Source organism: Hyla sarda, assembly GCF_029499605.1.
Source record: "Hyla sarda isolate aHylSar1 chromosome 1 unlocalized genomic scaffold, aHylSar1.hap1 SUPER_1_unloc_6, whole genome shotgun sequence".
NCBI classification, from domain to species: Eukaryota; Metazoa; Chordata; class Amphibia; order Anura; family Hylidae; genus Hyla; species Hyla sarda.
Genome location: NW_026607592.1, coordinates 273,949 through 297,356, shown reverse-complemented (window position 1 = coordinate 297,356; position 23,408 = coordinate 273,949). Strand labels below are relative to the sequence as shown.

Sequence of the window (23,408 nt, the reverse complement as noted above, 5' to 3'; positions counted from 1 at the left end):
CTTTAAATCCCTTTATTCTTTCCCTCTGATACGGAAATGTTCTGGTTCGGGTCACCTGTGTGGGTCCAAATGGAGGTATAGGTGCGGCTGGTGAGTCGTGAGCGAAAATCATTAAAAATAACGGTTCCCCTTTTAATTTTGTTCCAGGAAAACTTCACTGTCTGCCTAGACAGGATAGGGAATAGGTTATAGATCACGGGGGTCCGACCCTTGGGACTCCCCGCAATCTCCTGAATGGGGCCCCAGCAGTCTGTCGGAAGCGGCCGTTCTGACCCCCACAGGATGCCGCGGCTGACACACCCCCTCCATGTATCTCTATGGGACACATCGAGGGGGAGTGTCATCCGCCGCTCCATGCAGGGGTTGGTCCGCCCCCTTCAAGCAGACTGCCTGGGCCCCATTCTGGAGATCGCTGGGAGTCCCAAGGGTCGGACCCCCGTGATCTATAACGTATCCCCTATCCTTTGCCTGAATTCTCTGGCTGGCATGAGGATTATAAAGGGGGCGGTTTGGATGACTGCTCCATTATAACCTGTGGGGTCAGGTGGATTGGGGGACACGGTCATTTGTTCCCTGACCGGGCCCCATAGCAGTGATTTTCCCTGAGGCTGTGGCCACATGATTGTCAAAGACTGGTGTCCCTGCTCCTTGTAAGGCAGTGGTGTCAACCTCCAGATGTTGCAAAACTTCAACTCCTGGGCATGCTGGGAGTTGACGTTTTGCAACATCTGGAGGGCCACAGAGTGAAGACCACTGCACTAAGGGATACCATGAGAGGGAAGCCTTGATTTACCTTTCGGGGACAGTGTGCATCCTCTGGAGGAGGCAGACAGACCTTTGGTGTCCCAGCATGCTGGAGTTGAAGTTTTGCAACATCTGGAGGGCCACAGTTTGACACCACTGTTGTATGGCTGTTCCTCTATCATAGCTAGAGATGAGCGAACTTACAGTAAATTCGATTCGTCATGAACTTCTCGGCTCGGCAGTTGATGACTTATCCTGCATAAATTAGTTCAGCTTTCCGGTGCTCCTGTGGGCTGGAAAAGGTGGATACAGTCCTGGGAGACTCTTTCCTAGGACTGTATCCACCTTTTCCAGCCCACCGGAGCACCAGAAAGCTGAACTAATTTATGCAGGAAAAGTCATCAACTGCCGAGCCGAGAAGTTTTTGACGAATTGAATTTACTGTAAGTTCGCTCATCTCTAATCATAGCAACTATCTTCAGTTTTGCAGTAAATCTTATTTAACCCCTTAAGGACGCAGGGTTTTTCCATTTTTGCATTTTCATGTTTTCCTCATAACCTTCTAAAAATCATAACTCTTTCAATTTTGCACATAAAATTCCATATTATGGCTTATTTTTTGTGCCACCAATTCTACTTTGTAATGACATCAGTCATTTTACCAAAAAATCCACGGCGAAACGGAAAAAAAAATCATTGTGGGACAAAATTGAAGAAAAAATGTAATTTTGTAACTTTTGGGGGCTTCCGTTTCTACGCAGTGCATTTTTCAGTAAAAATGACCCCTTATCATTATTCTGTAGGTCCATACGATTAAAATGATCCCCTACTTATATAGGTGATTTTGTCGCACTTCTGGAAAAAATCATAACTACATGCAGGAAAATGTATACGTTTAAAATTGTCATCTTCTGACCCCTATAACTTTTTTATTTTTCCGCGTACGGGGCGGTATGGGGGCTCATTTTTTGCGCCGTGATCTGAAGTTTTTAGCGGTACCATTTGATAGGACTTATTGATCACTTTTTATTCATTTTTTCATGATATAAAAAGTGACCAAAAATACGCTATGTTGGACTTTGAATTTTTTTTGCGTGTACGCCATTGACCGTGCGGTTTAATTAACGATATATTTTTATAGTTCGGACATTTACTCACGCGGCGATACCACATATGTTTATTTTTATTTCACAGTTTAATTTAATGGAAAAAGGGGGGTGATTCAAAGTTTTATTAGGGAAGGGGTTAAATTACCTTTGTTTCATTTTTTTTTTTTTTGCAGTGTTATAGCTCCCATAGGGACCTATAACACTGCACACACTGATCTCTTATACTGATCATTGTTATCCCATAGGGACCTATAACACTGCACACACTGATCTCTTATACTGATCATTGTTATCCCATAGGGACCTATAACACTGCACACACTGATCTCTTATACTGATCATTGTTATCCCATAGGGACCTATAACACTGCACACACTGATCTCTTATACTGATCATTGTTATCCCATAGGGACCTATAACACTGCACACACTGATCTCTTATACTGATCATTATTATCCCATAGGGACCTATAACACTGCACACACTGATCTCTTATACTGATCATTGTTATCCCATAGGGACCTATAACACTGCACACACTGATCTCTTATACTGATCATTGTTATCCCATAGGGACCTATAACACTGCACACACTGATCTCTTATACTGATCATTGTTATCCCATAGGAGACTATAACACTGCACACACTGATCTCTTATACTGATCATTGTTATCCCATAGGGACCTATAACACTGCACACACTGATCTCTTATACTGATCATTGTTATCCCATAGGGACCTATAACACTGCACACACTGATCTCTTATACTGATCATTGTTATCCCATAGGGACCTATAACACTGCACACACTGATCTCTTATACTGATCATTATTATCCCATAGGGACCTATAACACTGCACACACTGATCTCTTATACTGATCATTGTTATCCCATAGGGACCTATAACACTGCACACACTGATCTCTTATACTGATCATTGTTATCCCATAGGGACCTATAACACTGCACACACTGATCTCTTATACTGATCATTGTTATCCCATAGGGACCTATAACACTGCACACACTGATCTCTTATACTGATCATTGTTATCCCATAGGAGACTATAACACTGCACACACTGATCTCTTATACTGATCATTGTTATCCCATAGGGACCTATAACACTGCACACACTGATCTCTTATACTGATCATTGTTATCCCATAGGGACCTATAACACTGCACACACTGATCTCTTATACTGATCATTGTTATCCCATAGGGACCTATAACACTGCACACACTGATCTCTTATACTGATCATTGTTATCCCATAGGAGACTATAACACTGCACACACTGATCTCTTATGCTGATCCCTGCAAAGCCATAGCTTTGCATGGATCAGTGTTCTAGGGGCTCGATTGCTCAAGCAGCTCAGCTGTAGCTCAGGCTTGGAGCAATCAAACGCCGATCGGACATGACAGAGCAAGGTAAGGAGACCTCCGCTCGCGTCCTAGCTGATCGGGACATCACGATTTTATCGCAATAGTCCCGGTCAGCCCGACTGAGCTGCAGGGAAGTTTTTACTTTCAATTTAGACTCGGCGATCAACTTTGATCGCTGCGTCTAAAGGGTTAATAGTGCGCTGCACGACATTCGGATCGGGACCGACCCTGTATGATGCTTGACGGCATGACCCCGTTTTAAATACCAGGACCGGGCGTAGGGCATACCGGTACGCCCTACGTCCTTAAGGAGTTAGGGTGCGTTCACACGGAGTAATTCAAGCGTAATCTACTCTAGTAATTCCTCTTGAATCCTCCGCTCCATATTAATGCTCATCTCCTCTGCCCATTGACTTTAATGTTTTTTCCGCTGTCCTGTTCACACTGTGGAAATTCTGCTAGCGGAATGCCGATGCTGAATTCTGTTCCGCTTGAAGGAAGAGCATGTTCATTCTTCAAGCGGAAACCCCTGGCAGAAATCAGTAGAAGTCAATGGTAAAAAAAAATAAAATTCCGTCCGACATCGTTTTCGCGCGGAATTTGCGTGGAAATGGCTGAAAAACCCTTCACTTCTTTCTCCCCCATTTCTGTGCGCTAATTCTGCGTGAAAATAAAATTATTTTTTCCGCCTGTAAATTTTTCGCCGTTAATTCCTCTTGGTTTACTCCTTGTGACTGCACCCTTAAAATGAAGGGTGGATTTACTAAGTACTATTGCTTAGAAATGCACAAATGTCCTGGGTTGTTAAGAGGTTAATACTCAAAAATAAAATCTGTGTTATTCTCTGCAGATTCTTGTAGCAGGAGATCAGAGGAGAATCTTATATCTTCAGATTATAAAGCAGATGATGATATCACACAAGATACATATGAAGAACATTCCATTATCCCAGATACACCCTCAGCCCTTCACAGCCAAGATCTGTCATCTCATCCTTATATACAGGTCCTGTCTTCTCAGTCATCACAGGATGTTCAGCAAAAAGAAAGTCATAGAAGGGGTGTTATACATAAAAGAGCTCAAAGAGGAAAGAAGCCAGTTTCATGTTCAGAATGTGGGAAATGTTTTACTTTTAAATCAGACCTTGGTGTACATCAAAGAACTCACACAGGAGAGAAGCCATTTTCATGTTCTGAATGTGGAAAATGTTTTACTGATAAATCAAGTCTTCTTAGATATCAAAGAACTCACACAGGGGAGAAGCCATTTTCATGTTTAGAATGTGGGAAATGTTTTACTCGGAAATCAGACCTTGTTGTACATCAAATAACTCACTCAGGAGAGAAGCTGCTTTCATGCTCAGAATGCGGGAAATGTTTTACTAAGAAATCACATCTTGTTCAACATAAAAGAACTCACACAGGGGAGAAGCCATTTTCATGTTCAGAATGTGAAAAATGTTTTATTGACAAATCAAGTCTTCTTAAACATCAAAGAACTCACACAAGGGAGAAGCCATTTTCATGTTCAGAATGTGGGAAATGTTTTACTTCGAAATCAGATGTTACTCGACATCAAAGAACTCACACAGCGGAGAAACCATTTTCATGTTCAGAATGTGGGAAATGTTTTACTAATAAATCAGGTCTTGTTGTACATCAAAGAACTCACACAGAGGAGAAGCCATTTTCATATCCAGAATGTGAGAAATGTTATACTTCTAAATCAGATCTTGTTGTGCATCGGAGAACTCGCACAGGAGAGAAATCGTATCTTGTTGAACATCAATCCACTAACACAGGAGAGAAGCCATTTTCATGTTCAGAATGTGTGAAATGTTTTACATCTAAATCACGGCTTGTTGAACATCAGAGAACTCACACAGGTGAGAAGCCATTTCCTTGTTCCGAATGTGGGAAATGTTTTACTAACAAATCACATCTTGTTCAACATGAAATAACTCACACAGGGGAGAAGCCATTTTCATGTGCAGAGTGTGGGAAATGTTTTACTCGGAAAACAGACCTTTTTAGACATCAAATAACTCACACAGGAGAGGAACCATTTTCATGCTCAGAATGTGGGAAATGCTTTACTCAGAAATCAGATCTTGTTAAGCATCAAAGAACTCACACAGAGGAGAAGCCATTTTCATGTGCAGAATGTGGGAAATGTTTTACTAAGAAATCAGATCTTGGTAAACATAAAATAACTCACACAGTAGAGAAGCCATTTTCATGTGCAGAACGTGGGAAATGTTTTACTATTAAATCAGGTCTTTTACATCAAAAAACTCACACAGGAGAGAAGCCATTTTCATGTTCAGAATGTGGGAAATGTTATACTCAGAAATCAGGTCTTGTTGTACATCAAAGAACTCACACAGAGGAGAAGCCATTTTCATGTCCAGAATGTGAGAAATGTTATACTTCTAAATCAGATCTTGTTGTGCATCGGAGAACTCGCACAGGAGAGAAATCGTATCTTGTTGAACATCAATCCACTAACACAGGAGAGAAGCCATTTTCATGTTCAGAATGTGGGAAATGTTTTACTCAGAAATCAGGTCTTGTTGTACATCAAAAAACTCACACAGAGGAGAAGCTATTTTCATGCCCCGAATGTGGTAAATGTTTTACTTTTAAATCGCATCTTCTTTTACATCAAAGAACTCACACAGGAGAGAAGCCATTTTTATGTTCACTATGTGGAAAATGTTTCACTCAAAAATCGCATCTTGTTGGACATCAAACCACTCACACAGGAGAGAAGCCATTTTCATGTTCAGAATGTGGAAAATATTTTACTTCTAAAATGTGGCTTGTACAGCATCAGAGAACTCACACAGGGGAAAAACTGTTTTCATGTTCAGAATGTGTGAAATGTTTTACATCTAAATCACGGCTTGTTGAACATCAGAGAACTCACACAGGTGAGAAGCCATTTCCTTGTTCAGAATGTGGGAAATGTTTTACTAAGAAATCAAATCTTGTTCAACATGAAATAACTCACACAGGGGAGAAGCCATTTTCATGTGCAGAGTGTGGGAAATGTTTTACTCGGAAAACAGACCTTGTTAGACATCAAATAACTCACACAGGAGAGAAACCATTTTTATGCTCAGAATGTGGGAAATGTTTTTCTCAGAAATCAGATCTTGTTAAACATCGAAGAACTCACTCAGGGGAGAAGCCATTTTCATGTGCAGAATGTGCTAAATGTTTTCCTGATCAATCAAGTCTTATTCAACATCAAAGAACTCACACATGGGAGAAGCCATTTTCATGTTCAGAATGTAGAAAATGTTTTACTCAGCAATCACATCTTGTTCAACATAAAAGAACTCACAAAGGAGAGAAGGAAATTCAGAGCAATAAATGATGCAGATAACACATCTATATATTCACCAAGTACATAGGATAGTTGACAGTAATACATACTTATATATATTTATACAATATATGCTTTATCTCCAAACTTGTTATCATTTTTTAAGAAGTTCTCTATATTATATTATTTATTATTCTTATATTCATCTCCGCACACTGGACTTATAATAAATGTAATATTGTCCCAGACGTTGTATATAGGGAATGTAACGCGTCAGTGTTGTCCCCGCCCCCTTCTCATTATGATTATAGAGATTTTAATTCAAGTCAATATCTCAGCGTCCCCCGGGTTTAGTAAACATCGGTGTAATTCTTTTCCTTTTCTTTGTCCTCCCCGGGGTATAAAATCCCTAGAGATCTGATCACATCTGGTACAAGATCTCTTTACTTCACACTTTGCGCCATTATTACACGGATTGAAGACCCAGTTACACGCTCGTAAATTCCCATATATGTCGTGGATTGGAAGGAAAAAGGTTCTTAAATCTTATATTTACCAATAATATTTTATATTTTTACAGTCCGTCCCTATCATAGTACGGAATTGTTATTTTTCTTCTATCCGATGGTTATTTAGTAATTTTGTTATGATTCAGAAGAGACCACGTGTCCCGTATAGACGCTCACCCTGAAGACATTAGACTGTGGTTTTGCGTTTCCGGATTTACACACTTATTATAAAGCTGTCACGATTCGGCTGATTGGAGGTGGATCCTCTGTGCCAGAGAGGGATTGACGTGGACCGTGTTGGTGGACCGGTTCTAAGTTGCTACTGGTTTTCACCAGAGCCCGCCGCAAAGCGGGATGGTCTTGCAGCGGCGGTAGCAACCAGGTCGTGTCCACCGGCAACGGCTCAACCTCTCTGACTGCTGAGATAGGCGTGGTACAAGGGATAAGGCAAGAGCAAGGTCGGACGTAGCAGAAGGTCGGGGCAGGCGGCAAGGTTCGTAGTCTATAGAAATAGCAGGAGGTCAGGAACACAGTATGGGTAAACACAGTAATAGCTTTCTCAAGGCACTAAGGCAACAAGATCTGGCAAGGAAGTGCAGGGGAAGTGAGGTAATATAGCCAGGGAGCAGGTGGAAGCTAATTAGGCTGATTGGGCCAGGCACCAATCATTGGTGCACTGGCCCTTTAAATCTCAGAGAGCTGGCGCGCGCCCTAGAGAGCGGAGCCGCGCGTGCCAGAACATGACAGCCGGGGACCGGGACAGGTGAGTGACTTGGGATGAGATTCGCGAGCGAGCGCGTCCCGCTATGCGAATCGCATCCCCGCCGGCAATGTCAGTGCAGCGCTCCCGGTCAGCGGGTCTGACCGGGGCACTGCAGGGAGATAAACGCCGCGAGCGCTTCGGGGAGGAGCAGGGACCCGAAGCGCCCGGCGTAACAAAAGCTTTTCCTTCGTCTGAATTATTAGAGCTCGTTCGCTCTTCTTTTTCTCATCCTCCCCTTTATATTCCTCCTCATGTGGATATGGAATTCTCCTCAGTCCCTCCTTCTATAGGGCCCATTTTGTGGCCCCCGCACTCCTCCTTGGCCTCTCTAGTTCTTTCCTCTTTTATATGTAACTTTGTCGGTATTATGAGACTGCTCTACGACTGATTCTGATTTCCCTTCTCCCCTAACCCCACTTTCTTTACTCCCTATAGTTATTACTAAACAAATTTTAAAATGATAAAAAAAATACAAAAATAAACTAAAGCAGGAAACAGGTCAAACACACAGCCAGGGGTCAGGAACCAAAGCTGGTAATTAGGAATAGCCAAAGTCAGAACCAGGATTAGGAACCAAAGTGGATGTCAGCCAGGCCAGGGACATAAATGGAATCACAAACGAGAACAACAGTAACGCTCTTGGAGATCAGACTGCCAATTGTTACGCCGAGCGCTCCGGGTCCCCGCTCCTCCCCGGAGCGCTCGCTACACTCTCCTCACTGCAGCGCTCCGGTCAGATCCACTGACCCGGGGCGCTGCGATACTGCCTCCAGCCGGGATGCGATTCGCGATGCGGGTAGCGCCCGCTCGCGATGCGCACCCCGGCTCCCGTACCTGACTCGCTCTCCGTCGGTCCTGTCCCGGCGCGCGCGGCCCCGCTCCTTAGGGCGCGCGCGCGCCGGGTCTTTGCGATTTAAAGGGCCACTGCGCCGCTGATTGGCGCAGTGGTTCCAATTAGTCTGATCACCTGTGCACTTCCCTATATCACCTCACTTCCCCTGCACTTCCTTGCCGGATCTTGTTGCCATCGTGCCAGTGAAAGCGTTTCCTTGTGTGTTCCTAGCCTGTGTTCCAGACCTCCTGCCGTTGCCCCTGACTACGATCCTTGCTGCCTGCCCCGACCTTCTGCTACGTCCGACCTTGCTTCTGCCTACTCCCTTGTACCGCGCCTATCTTCAGCAGTCAGAGAGGTTGAGCCGTTGCTAGTGGATACGACCTGGTCACTACCGCCGCAGCAAGTCCATCCCGCTTTGCGGCGGGCTCTGGTGAAAACCAGTAGTGTCTTAGAACCGATCCACTAGCACGGTCCACGCCAATCCCTCTCTGGCACAGAGCATCCACTACCTGCCAGCCGGCATCGTGACAGTAGATCCGGCCATGGATCCCGCTGAAGTTCCTCTGCCAGTTGTCGCTGACCTCACCACGGTGGTCGCCCAGCAGTCACAACAGATAGCGCAACAAGGCCAACAGCTGTCTCAACTGACCGTGATGCTACAGCAGTTACTACCACAGCTTCAGCAATCATCTCCTCCGCCAGCTCCTGCACCTCCTCCGCAGCGAGTGGCCGCTTCTGGTCTACGCCTATCCTTGCCGGATAAATTTGATGGGGACTCTAAGTTTTGCCGTGGCTTTCTTTCCCAATGTTCCCTGCACCTGGAGATGATGTCGGACCAGTTTCCCACTGAAAGGTCTAAGGTGGCTTTCGTAGTCAGCCTTCTGTCTGGAAAAGCCCTGTCTTGGGCCACACCGCTCTGGGACCGCAATGACCCCGTCACTGCCTCTGTACACTCCTTCTTCTCGGAAATCCGAAGTGTCTTTGAGGAACCTGCCCGAGCCTCTTCTGCTGAGACTGCCCTGTTGAACCTGGTCCAGGGTAATTCTTCCGTTGGCGAGTATGCCGTACAATTCCGTACTCTTGCTTCAGAATTATCCTGGAATAATGAGGCCCTCTGCGCGACCTTTAAAAAAGGCCTATCCAGCAACATTAAAGATGTTCTGGCCGCACGAGAAATCCCTGCTAATCTACATGAACTCATTCACCTAGCCACTCGCATTGACATGCGTTTTTCCGAAAGGCGTCAGGAGCTCCACCAAGATATGGACTCTGTTCGCACGAGGCGTTTCTTCTCCTCGGCTCCTCTCTCCTCTGGTCCCCTGCAATCCGTTCCTGTGCCTCCCGCCGTGGAGGCTATGCAGGTCGACCGGTCTCGCCTGACACCTCAAGAGAGGACACGACGCCGCATGGAGAATCTCTGCCTGTACTGTGCTAGTACCGAACACTTCCTGAGGGATTGTCCTATCCGTCCTCCCCGCCTGGAAAAACGTACGCTGACTCCGCACAAAGGTGAGACAGTCCTTGATGTCTACTCTGCTTCTCCACGTCTTACTGTGCCTGTGCGGATGTCTGCCTCTGCCTTCTCCTTCTCTACTATGGCCTTCTTGGACTCTGGATCTGCAGGAAATTTTATTTTGGCCTCTCTCGTCAACAGGTTCAACATCCCAGTGACCAGTCTCGCCAGACCCCTTTACATCAATTGTGTAAACAATGAAAGATTGGACTGTACCATACGTTTCCGCACGGAGCCCCTTCTAATGTGCATCGGATCTCATCACGAGAGGATTGAACTTTTGGTCCTCCCCAATTGCACTTCTGAAATTCTCCTTGGACTTCCCTGGCTTCAACTTCATTCCCCAACCCTGGATTGGTCCACTGGGGAGATCAAGAGTTGGGGGCCCTCTTGTTCCAAGGACTGTCTAAAACCGGTTCCCAGTAACCCTTGCCGTGACTCTGTGGTTCCTCCAGTAACCGGTCTCCCTAAGGCCTATATGGACTTTGCGGATGTTTTCTGCAAAAAACAAGCTGAGACTCTACCTCCTCACAGGCCTTATGATTGTCCTATCGACCTCCTCCCGGGCACTACTCCACCCCGGGGCAGAATTTATCCTCTGTCCGCCCCAGAGACTCTTGCCATGTCTGAATACGTCCAGGAAAATTTAAAAAAGGGCTTTATCCGTAAATCCTCCTCTCCTGCCGGAGCCGGATTTTTCTTTGTGTCCAAAAAAGATGGCTCCTTACGTCCTTGCATTGACTACCGCGGTCTTAATAAAATCACGGTTAAGAACCGCTACCCCCTACCCCTCATCTCTGAACTCTTTGATCGCCTCCAAGGTGCCCACATCTTTACTAAACTGGACTTAAGAGGTGCTTATAATCTCATCCGCATCAGAGAGGGGGATGAATGGAAAACGGCATTTAACACCAGAGATGGACACTTTGAGTATCTGGTCATGCCCTTTGGCCTGTGCAACGCCCCTGCCGTCTTCCAAGACTTTGTTAATGAAATTTTTCGTGATCTTTTATACTCCTGTGTTGTTGTATATCTGGACGATATCCTGATTTTTTCTGCCAATCTAGAAGAACACCGCCAGCATGTCCGTATGGTTCTCCAAAGACTTCGTGACAATCAACTCTATGCCAAAATTGAGAAATGTCTGTTTGAATGCCAATCTCTTCCTTTTCTAGGATACTTGGTCTCTGGCCAGGGACTACAAATGGACCCAGACAAACTCTCTGCCGTCTTAGATTGGCCACGCCCCTCCGGACTCCGTGCTATCCAACGCTTTTTGGGGTTCGCCAATTATTACAGGCAATTTATTCCACATTTTTCTACCGTTGTGGCCCCTATCGTGGCTTTAACCAAAAAAAATGCCGATCCCAAGTCTTGGCCTCCTCAAGCGGAAGACGCCTTTAAACGACTCAAGTCTGCCTTTTCTTCGGCTCCCGTGCTCTCCAGACCTGACCCTTCCAAACCCTTCCTATTGGAGGTTGATGCCTCCTCAGTGGGAGCTGGAGCTGTTCTTCTACAAAAAAATTCTTCCGGGCATGCTGTCACTTGTGGTTTTTTTTCTAGGACCTTCTCTCCGGCGGAGAGGAACTACTCCATCGGGGATCGAGAGCTTCTAGCCATCAAATTAGCACTTGAGGAATGGAGGCATCTGCTGGAGGGATCAAGATTTCCAGTTATTATTTACACCGATCACAAGAACCTCTCCTACCTCCAGTCTGCCCAACGGCTGAATCCTCGCCAGGCCCGGTGGTCTCTGTTCTTTGCCCGATTTAATTTTGAAATTCACTTTCGGCCTGCCGATAAGAACATTAGGGCCGATGCTCTCTCTCGTTCCTCGGATGCCTCGGAAGTTGAACTCTCTCCGCAACACATCATTCCTCCTGACTGCCTGATTTCCACTTCTCCAGCCTCCATCAGGCAAACTCCTCCAGGAAAGACCTTTGTTTCTCCACGCCAACGCCTCGGAATCCTCAAATGGGGTCACTCCTCCCATCTCGCAGGTCATGTGGGCATCAAGAAATCTGTGCAACTCATCTCCCGCTTCTATTGGTGGCCGACTCTGGAGACGGATGTTGTGGACTTTGTGCGAGCCTGCACTATCTGTGCCCGGGATAAGACTCCTCGCCAGAAGCCCGCTGGTTTTCTTCATCCCCTGCCTGTCCCCGAACAGCCTTGGTCTCTGATTGGTATGGATTTTATTACTGATTTACCCCCTTCCCGTGGCAACACTGTTATTTGGGTGGTCGTTGATCGATTCTCCAAAATGGCACATTTCATCCCTCTTCCTGGTCTTCCTTCAGCGCCTCAGTTGGCTAAACAATTTTTTGTACACATTTTTCGTCTTCACGGGTTGCCTACGCAGATCGTCTCGGATAGAGGCGTCCAATTCGTGTCTAAATTCTGGAGGGCTCTCTGTAAACAACTCAAGATTAAATTAAATTTTTCTTCTGCATATCATCCCCAATCCAATGGACAAGTAGAAAGAATTAACCAGGTCTTGGGTGATTATTTACGACATTTTGTTTCCTCCCGCCAGGATGACTGGGCAGATCTCCTTCCATGGGCCGAATTCTCGTATAACTTCAGAGTCTTTGAATCTTCCTCCAAATCCCCATTTTTCGTGGTGTACGGCCGTCACCCTCTTCCCCCCCTCCCTACCCCCTTGCCCTCTGGTCTGCCCGCTGTGGATGAAATTTCTCGTGACCTTTCCATCATATGGAGAGAGACCCAAAATTCTCTCTTACAGGCTTCATCACGCATGAAGAAGTTCGCGGATAAGAAAAGAAGAGCTCCTCCCATTTTTTCCCCTGGAGACAAGGTATGGCTCTCCGCTAAATATGTCCGCTTCCGTGTCCCTAGCTACAAGTTGGGACCACGCTATCTTGGTCCTTTCAAAATTTTGTGTCAGATTAATCCTGTCTCTTACAAACTTCTTCTTCCTCCTTCTCTTCGTATTCCTAATGCCTTTCACGTTTCTCTTCTTAAACCACTCATCATCAACCGTTTCTCTCCCAAATCTGTTCCTCCCACTCCTGTTTCCGGCTCCTCGGACATCTTCTCAGTCAAAGAGATTCTAGCATCTAAAAAGGTCAGAGGGAAAACCTTTTTTTTAGTGGATTGGGAGGGTTGTGGTCCAGAAGAGAGATCCTGGGAACCTGAGGACAATATCCTAGACAAAAGTCTGCTCCTCAGGTTCTCAGGCTCTAAGAAGAGGGGCAGACCCAAGGGGGGGGGTACTGTTACGCCGAGCGCTCCGGGTCCCCGCTCCTCCCCGGAGCGCTCGCTACACTCTCCTCACTGCAGCGCTCCGGTCAGATCCACTGACCCGGGGCGCTGCGATACTGCCTCCAGCCGGGATGCGATTCGCGATGCGGGTAGCGCCCGCTCGCGATGCGCACCCCGGCTCCCGTACCTGACTCGCTCTCCGTCGGTCCTGTCCCGGCGCGCGCGGCCCCGCTCCTTAGGGCGCGCGCGCGCCGGGTCTTTGCGATTTAAAGGGCCACTGCGCCGCTGATTGGCGCAGTGGTTCCAATTAGTCTGATCACCTGTGCACTTCCCTATATCACCTCACTTCCCCTGCACTTCCTTGCCGGATCTTGTTGCCATCGTGCCAGTGAAAGCGTTTCCTTGTGTGTTCCTAGCCTGTGTTCCAGACCTCCTGCCGTTGCCCCTGACTACGATCCTTGCTGCCTGCCCCGACCTTCTGCTACGTCCGACCTTGCTTCTGCCTACTCCCTTGTACCGCGCCTATCTTCAGCAGTCAGAGAGGTTGAGCCGTTGCTAGTGGATACGACCTGGTCACTACCGCCGCAGCAAGTCCATCCCGCTTTGCGGCGGGCTCTGGTGAAAACCAGTAGTGTCTTAGAACCGATCCACTAGCACGGTCCACGCCAATCCCTCTCTGGCACAGAGGATCCACTACCTGCCAGCCGGCATCGTGACACCAATGCCCTTACATGGTCTTTGAACTGTTGCTGTTAAATAGCCAGGACTCAGCAGGGAAGGGGCTGACTGATTGAACAGTAGCCAGAGAAATAAGTAGCTGCTCATTAACATCAGCTAAGATTTTGTTGTCTGAGAAACCAGCAGTGGAGCAAAGGAAAGACAAGAGCCCAGTCACAGTACCCACCTCTTAATGAACCCTCCACATAGGGGAGCAACAGATTTGTGAAGGAATGTAGCATGAAAGGTACGGAGAAGGGAAGAAGCGCGAACATCTGTAGCTGGAACCCAGGACCGTTCCTCTGGTCCATAGCCTTTCCAGAGGATTACATACTGGAGGCCGCCCCTGGACATATGGGAGTCAATCATACTGCAGACCTCATAATCCGACCTCGTCAAGGAGGTAGTGAGGTGTAGTGATTGCATAACAACAACTTTAAGAATGAAATGTGGAAGATCTCGGAAGTCCGCATGGAGGGCGCGAGGTTAAGTTCATAGGCAACTGGGTTAACTTGTCAAAGTACGCAGTAGGGCCCAATATACAGGGGAGTCATTGTTTTGGTAGAAGTGCGGGGAATCACGTTTCCGGTAGACATCCATACCCTCTCTTGGCCTTCAAGGAGGGTGTCACTAATTGCCTTACAGTCAGTTTTGAGCTTCTGCTACATGGACCTCTAGAGCGATACTTGGATTTTAGTATATGCAACTTCAATAAGATTCTGCTGCACTGTGCACACAACGGAATTTTCAGATCAGACTTGTCCAGAAAGACTTGTGTAAGACTTGTATAATCTGCATTGTGATTGAGGCCCCTGCGATTGATACAGGGCCTCAACTCACCAATCCCAGGGGCCTCAACTAGATTTTTGGATGAACCCCTGGGACAGTCCATCTGTAACATCCTCCTCTATGGCTTGGTTCTCTGCCACAAACAGAGGGTAGACTCGGCCCTTTGGGGGTATAGCACCTGGTTGAAGCTCAACGGTACAATCATGGGGTCTGTGGGGAGGTAGTGCCCCCCCGCCTACATCTTATCAAACACATTGCTGTACTCCTGGTATACTTTAGGAAGAGAAGATCTTTGTCGTGTACAATTATATGACAGACCGAGGAGATACAAACCAAACAAACCGATCTATATATACAGGTAGAAGCAAACTAATCACCTGATACCCAGAGTTCCTGAGGCACAGGTAACCACAGGCAACCAGCTACCAATGGGCTTTAGTCCAGCCCCTGATATATAAAGGGCTGTAGTCTCCACACTTAGGGGGAGATTTATCAAAACCTGTGCACAGGAAGAGTTGGGCAGTTGCCCATAGGCCTGTGAAAAATGAAAGAGGCGATCTGATTGGTTGCTATGGGCAACTGGAGAAGTTTTCCTCTGGTTCTGATAAATCTTCCCCTTAGTCTCTTGGTTCCTGCTCTTAGTTCCTGGACAGTAAAGCACCAGTCCTGTACAAGTTCAGTCCAGTCCAGCTAGGCCAAAGCCTACAAGTCTGCAGCCACATCTAATCTGTAAGTCTTCTATGTCTACAAGTCTCTACTGTCCCTACCAAAGTCCTAACAGTAGTACAGTGGCCTCCATCATAATTATTACCACTACAAGTCCAAGCCTGAGAGGTTCTCTGTGTCCCGGTCACCTCTGTAGGAATCTGAATGTATGTACAAATCAAGCCTGTCTGTTTGGTGTGCCAGAGATCAATGCTGGGACTTGTAGTGTTACCCTGATGGTGGTGGGATGTCACGTTTATGTCCATGGTGGTTTGGAGTCGCAAACAGTAGTCCCTTGTAACTTCCAAAGGCCCCTACACCATCTTAGTAATGGAGGGCCTGCACTTGATAGTGGTGTAGCGGGATCCTCGGCGTGCACCCAAGTTTACTGTGTGCTGGCAGATGGAAGTCGGGGCCCTTGGTGTTTTGGGTTAAAGAAGAGTTTTTTTTAAGTTTTAGATAGCGGGGGGGTTCGAGAGCTGTGCCCCCCCCCCCCCCCCTGCGATCTCCTGCTTAGGGCCCCGACATGCCTTCATAGCGGCGCGTCACAACCTCCGCCCGAAGCAAGGGCCGCCACGCCCCCTCCATATATCTCTGTGGGAGAGACAAGGATAGCCAAACAGCTCTACCCTCTACCATGGAGATAAATGGAGGGGGCGTTGTGGCCCCCTCTTTGGGCGAGGGGGATGTGGCCGAGGCTCCGTACAGATGATCGCGGGGGGCCACAGCGCTCGGACCCCCACGATCTAAAACTGCAATTCCTTTGTGTGCAGTGGAATCTTAGGGTCTATTCACACGGCAAAATTTCCGCTTGCGGAAATTCAGAAGTTAGATGAATGGGAGTGCGGAATCCCATAAATTCTTATAGGTTTTTATTTATTTATTTTTTATATTCTGTTTGACGTAGTGAGATTGTTCTCCCACCTATTATTACAGACTCCTGACTCCAGATATACAAAAACGATGGAAGACGGCGCTCCAAATGGTGTCCAAATAATGTGAGGTTTATTGGTCCATACACATACAGGGGATGCAACGTTTCCACCTGACAATCAGGTCTTTCTCAAGAATAGTGAATACAAGATTTATCAGGTGTTATATAGGATGACAAATTAGTGACATCATAAGGAGGTGTTACCCTCATACATATTAGTGGGAGGGACCAACAGTGACATCATAAGGAGGTGTTACCCTCATACATATTAGTGGGAGGGACCAACAGTGACATCATATAATACAATAAAGTGTTTCATTACAAATAAATATTATTTTCATCACATAACCCCCCCCCCTATCAGTTTTTCCCATTTTACCCTAAAAAAGCATAAAAAAATTAATGCACATATTTGGTATCGCTGCGTACGTAAACATAAAAAAAATCCAAAATTGCTGCTTTTTTGTCATTTTATTCCCCCAAAAATATATAAAAAATTAATAAGTAAAACCTAAGCAAAAGTGGTACCAATAAAAACTACAAAGCTACACATCACTGTGCAAAAAATGAGCCCTCATACTGCCCCGTATATGGAAAAATTAGAAAGTTATATGTGGTCAGAATAGGGCAATTTCAAACATACTAATTTCGTTAAAATAGTTTGTGATTTTTATAAAGCGGTACAATTATAGAAAAGCATATAACATGGGGATCATTTTAATCGTATTGACCCACAGAATAAAGAAAACATAATTTTTACCGTAAAGTGTACAGCGTGAAAACAAAACCTTCCAAAATTTGCTAAATTGCGTTTTTCTTTTCAATTTTCCCACATAAATAATATTTTTTGGGTTGCGCCGTACATTTTATGGTAAAATAAGTGATGTCAATACAAAGTAAAATTGGTGATGCAAAAAACAAGTCCTCATATGGGTCTGTGGATGGAAATGTAAAAGAGTTATGATTATTAGAAGGCGAGGAGGAAAAAACGAAAATGCTAAAATAAATTGGCCTGGTCCTTAAGGCCAAAATGGGCCTGACCCTTAAGGGGTTAAGGTAGTGCTGGGCGGTATGACCATAAATGCATATCACAGTATTTTTGTAAGTTATGGCGGTTCCACGGTGTTGAACGGTAATCCCCCCCCCCCCAAGGAACTAATCATATATGTCCCCAGGCGCTGCTATATTTCTCTAATCCCCCCTCCTCTCTCCTCCAGGCCGCGGCGCTTTAAAATGAATGAAATGCGGGCCGCCGGCACTTTAAATTTATGACTTGCGGGCCGCGGCGCCTTAAATGAATGACTTGCGGGCCGCACTTTAAATGAATGACTTGCGGGCCTCTGGTGCTTTAAATGAATGACTTGCGGACCGCGCTTTAAATGAATTACTTGCGGGCCGTGCTTTAAATGAATGACTTGCGGGCCTCTGGTGCTTTAAATGAATGACTTGCGGGCCTCTGGTGCTTTAAATGAATGACTTGCGGGCCTCTGGTGCTTTAAATGAATGACTTGCGGACCGCGCTTTAAATGAATTACTTGCGGGCCGTGCTTTAAATGAATGAGATGTGAGCCACGGCAAGCTTTCACCTCACTTTAAACCGCGGACCGCAAGTCATTCATTTAAAGCGTTGCGGCCCGCAAGTCATTTATTTAAAGCGCGGCCCACAAGTCATTAATTTAAAGCGTCGTGGCCCGCATCTCATTTAAAGCACCGCCGCAACTCATCTCAATTCATTCATTTGAGGGGGAGGGGCCTGACCAGTATTGCGGTATAGGAAAAATTCATATCGTGCAGGGAAAAAATTTCAGTATTCGGTATGAACTGGTATACCGCCCAGCACTAGGTTAAGAAATACCCCATAAATTACCCCATTATAGAATCTGCACCCCTCAAAGTATTCAAAATGACATTCAGAAAGTTTATCTCTTTAGGTGTTTCACAGGAATAGTAGCAAAGTGGAGGAGAGAAATCAAAATCTGCATTTTTTACACTAACTGTTACGCCGAGCGCTCCGGGTCCCTGCTCCTCCCCGGAGCGCTCACGGCGTCTCTCTCCCTGCAGCGCCCGGGTCAGACCCGCTGACCGGGAGCGCTGCACTGACATTGCCGGCGGGGATGCGATTCGCATAGCGGGACGCGCCCGCTCGCGAATCGCATCCCAAGTCACTTACCCGTCCCGGTCCCCGGCTGTCATGTGCTGGCGCGCGCGGCTCCACTCTCTAGGGCGCGCGCGCGCCAGCTCTCTGAGACTTAAAGGGCCAGTGCACCAATGATTGGTGCCTGGCCCAATTAGCTTATTAGCTTCCACCTGCTCCCTGGCTATATCTACTCACTGCCCCTGCACTCCCTTGCCGGATCTTGTTGCCTTGTGCCAGTGAAAGCGTTTAGTGTTGTCCAAGCCTGTGTTACCTGATCTCCTGCTATCCATTTTGACTACGAACCTTGCCGCCTGCCCCGTCCTTCTGCTACGTCTGACCTTGCCTCTGCCTAGTCCTTCTGTCCCACGCCTTCTCAGCAGTCAGCGAGGTTGAGCCGTTGCTAGTGTATACGACCTGGTTGCTACTGCCGCAGCAAGACCATCCCGCTTTGCGGCGGGCTCTGGTGAACACCAGTAGTCTCTTAGAACCGGTCCACCTGCACGGTCCACGCCAATCCCTCGCTGACACAGTGGATCCACAACCGGTAAGCCGAATCGTGACACTAACATGTTCTTGTAGGCCCATTTTTTCATTTTTAAAAGTGATATAAGGAGAAAAAGCCCCCCTAAATTTGTAGCCCAATTTCTCTTGAGTATGGAAATACCTCATATGTTGACATAAAGTGCTCTGCAGGCGCACAACATGGCTCAAGAGGGAAAGAGCAACTGTGGGATTTTGGAGAGTGAATTTTGCTGTCATGTTTTTTGGGGGCCATGTTGCATTTAGGAAGCTCCCATGGTGCTAGAACAGCAGAAATCCCCCACATGTGACACCATTTTTGAAACTACACCCCTCAAGGAATGTAACAAGGGTTACAGTGAGTACTTACACCACAGGTTTTTGAACAGTGGGCTGTAAAAGTAAAAAATTAGATTTTTAACACTAAATTGCTGGACAAAAAATTGATGGACACACAGGCAGAAATTAAAGAGCGTAAAAGGGAGAAATTCGTACAGGACAAGGCCGACTATGAATCGGCCCAGTTGTTTACGTGGCACAATACCAACAAAAAAGCCACTAGGTGCCCATGCTTCCCACCTAATCGTAGACGAGGAAATGCCCACAGGCCACCTGCGGACTATTGAACTTCGGACTCGGATGCTACCGGGTCCGATGAGACAACCAGCATGCAGAACTCTCGTCCCCAAGTTCCAGTCCCAGGTTCATTCCCTTTAGAAGGAAAACGAGGAGAGGGAAAAAAGGACACCGCCATCGCCTCTACCAAGGGCGACACATGGAAGGACTAGAGACTGCCCCCGATCCATCTAACGTAATGAATCTGACGGACATCCCTCTCATGGCTGAGTGCATGTTACTCCTATCCAAAGGCTTGAACTTTGGCCTCAACCAGTCCAAAAATTTCAGAGATTCCTAGAGAGAAGGATATTCCAGCTACAGTAGGACCTCTTGGTTTTTCATCAATTCTAGATATGACCTCTACGGACAGAGACACTCGTAATACACTATGCGAGCTGGCATATGACAACATACCCAGCACCAGTCCCACCCGGTCTGAGGTATCCCCATTCAGAGGTGGTAACCCGTCTAAATTCTGTCCGTCCGCCCCAGCGTGAAGTTCTATCGACTTGTTCGCTCGGGTGGTGACAAGGGACGTGAAAGCGTTGCTTTACCCCCGTCCTGGGGATAACCTCACTCCGGATGAAACTAGAGCTCTAAAGTGGTTGGCGTCCAGAGCGGACCTCAAAGTAGTCAAAGCTGATAAAGGCAGCAGCAACGTGGTATTGACCACTGCCGCCTATGACGCGGAGAAGCACCGTCTTCTAAGTGACGCCACCACTTACAGACCTATACCAGGGAATCCAACCAACAAAACTTTAGGCCAGCTCAGAAGTTTCCTCTGTATTAATTGTGAAAAGGGCATTATCTCTAAAAAAAAAAACTGCAGAGAAACTTCTCCCTAAGGCTCCACGCCACCCAAAGTGGTATTACTTGCCCAAGGTACACATGTCGCAGAGCCGACCCCCCCCCCCCCCCGGACGCCCTGTAGTGGCGGGGAACGGCTACTTAAACCACTCTTGTCTTCCACCCCCACGTTTATCAAGGACACAGGAGCCTTACTTAATACCCTCACCGACTTCCACTGGCACGAGATGTACCAACTCGCGTCAGTGGGCGTTGAGAGCCTGTACACCCGCATCCCCCATGATGCGGGTGTACAGGCTGTCCGTGAGTTTCTGTCGGAAACAGACAAAATGGAGCAGTTCATATCCTTTCTGTGACGCATTGCGTTTCATCCTTACCCATAACGAGTTCAAGGACGGCGAGGACTGGTACAGGCAGGAGACCGGCACGGCCATGGGCACGCAGGTCGCTTGCACTTATGCCAATTTGTTCCTCTTTGAACGCAGGTACGTCTTCTCACCCTCGAACCCCTTCTGTAAGTACATCAAAACCTTCTTGCGGTATGTCGACTACATACTTGTAGTCTGGGACTCCACAGAAGACGAGTTTTAAATTTGTCGACTATTTAAATCCGTCCAATAAAGAAAATATGCTGTTCACCGCAGTGTTTGGGGGTTGCGAGCTCGATTTTCTTGATGTTAAGCTGAAGGCAGTGGGGAACACACTTACCACTGAGGGTTTTCGTAAACCCACTGCCAGGAATGCGCTATTACATTTTAAGAGCTCGCACCCCCTCCACGTGAAGAAGAGCATCCCCTTCTCCCAATTCCTCCGCAGGATTAATAGTAATGACAAAGTCTTTGAGAATCCGGCCGAAGACCTCAGAAAGCGTCTTATAGCACGTCAATATCCTATTAACATCATTGACACCGCCCTCCAACTGGTCAGACACAGGAGTAGATCTGACCTCTTGTTTGACAAACATAAACGTACTGCATCCCCAAAACGTTTCTGTTTCTCCCTTGAAAATTCCAACATGAACCAACACATAGCTGGTGCCATACGGCGCCATTGGTTCATTCTGGAATCTGACCAGGACCGAAATGAAGTTGTCCAACACCCTCCTTTAATCACCTATAGAAAGAATGTCACTATAGGAGAAAAACAAAAGAAATTGAAGAGCATCAGTGACCAGAATCATCCAACTAAAAATTGGCTCACCAGCAGTCCCCTTAAGGGCAATTACCCCTGTAAGACATGCCACCATTGTAGACACATGTACACGGGTAATACCCTAACAATAGGAGGATGGCACCACTGAGTTAGCGAAATGATCACCTGCAGATCCACCCACGTGGTTTATGACCTTCTTTGCCCTTGTGGTAGGTTCTACGTGGCCAAGACCATCCGGCAGCTCCAGGTTCGGTTCCGTGAGCATGTTCGCTCTCTCCGGACCGGACATGGTGCCCCCAGGTTTATTGACCACATGAACCAGACAGACAATGGTAATCATGATGAACTTAAATTTGTGGGCTTGGAAAGAATATTACCATTCAAAAACGGAGGGGATAGAGGAAGACTCCTCCTCCAGCGAGAAGCCTGCTGGATAGTGTGAATGAATGCTACAGGCAACGCCGGTCTTAATGACCGGAATTAATTTGGTGCATTTTTGTAAATTTCATGATTGTATTTATTAATAATATATCTTGTCTAATTGTATTTGCACTATAGAGTTAGAAACTTGTTGTAGTACTCACAATAGTATTGACCATGTGACCATGACTCCGTTCACGTGACTTAGACACTCACCATTTTGCCGGGCGACTGTCTGACGCCGCCCCTATATACAGGAGCGCGGCGCCAGAAGATGTCATTCTGGCTAGAGGAAGTGCGCATAGATGCACGAAACGGCTTGTTCCGGGTCCCTGCTCTCCATCCCGCTCCCCCACTGTAACATCGTGTTTATGACGGAAGAAAATAAAGACCTGGATGGTGAGTGCGGCTCCTGTTTGTTCTATGTCTTCACTTTATGCTTCCTGTTCAAGCTTTGCACCTCCGCTACAGGATACTTGTCAGTCCAGTCCCGTCCCGTGTGTCGCTGCATGTCTAAGTGGCTGCTTAGTTTTGTATGTGCCGGCGTTCTGTCCTCCTTTGGCTTACTAAATTGCTGGTACTAACCAAAATTTTTTTAGTTTCACAAGTAGTAACATAAAAAAAAGCTCCCCAGAATGTGTAGCCCAATTTCTCCAGAATAAGGAAATACCCCATAAAAGGCGGTAAAGCACTCTGCGGGTGCAAAACAGGGCTTAGGAGTGAGACAGCACCGATGAGATTTGAGGCCTAAAGTGGTGATTTAACTGCAAAGGCCGAGGATCTGACATAAAATAAAAATAAAATAAAAACCTCGACAAGTGACCACAATTTTTAACCTCTTAAGGACCTGTAGGCCCTACGCCCGGTCCTGGTGTTTAAAACTCATACCGGGTCGGTCCCGGCTGCTATTCATAGCTGGGACCCTGGCCTAACAGTGCGCGGCATGCTCTTAACCCTTCAGACGCGGCAATCAAAGTTTACTGCCACGTCTGAAAGTGAAAGTAAATGCTTCCCGGCAGCTCAGTCGGGCTGATCGGGACATCGCAATAAAATTGCGATGTCCCGATCAGCTAGGACGCGAGCTGAGGTTCCCTTACCTGTTTACACCGTGTCCGATATGGGTTTGATTGCTCCAAGCCTGAGCTACAGGCTTGAGCAATCAAGCCCCTATCTTGCTGATCC

The 23,408-nt window shown here is 46.8% G+C and overlaps 1 protein-coding gene and 1 pseudogene across 1 annotated transcript in view; both read left to right on the top strand.

Annotated features, from left to right (window-relative positions):
• Window positions 1-23,408, top strand: part of LOC130298229 (zinc finger protein 850-like) — a 185,923-nt pseudogene that overhangs the window by 119,944 nt on the left and 42,571 nt on the right.
• LOC130298230 (oocyte zinc finger protein XlCOF6-like) overlaps window positions 15,310-23,408 on the top strand; it is a 176,234-nt gene continuing 168,135 nt past the window's right edge. The window contains exon 1 of the mRNA XM_056551148.1: window positions 15,310-15,663. The gene's annotated coding sequence lies outside the window, so the exon portion shown is untranslated. The remainder of the gene's footprint in view (window positions 15,664-23,408) is intronic.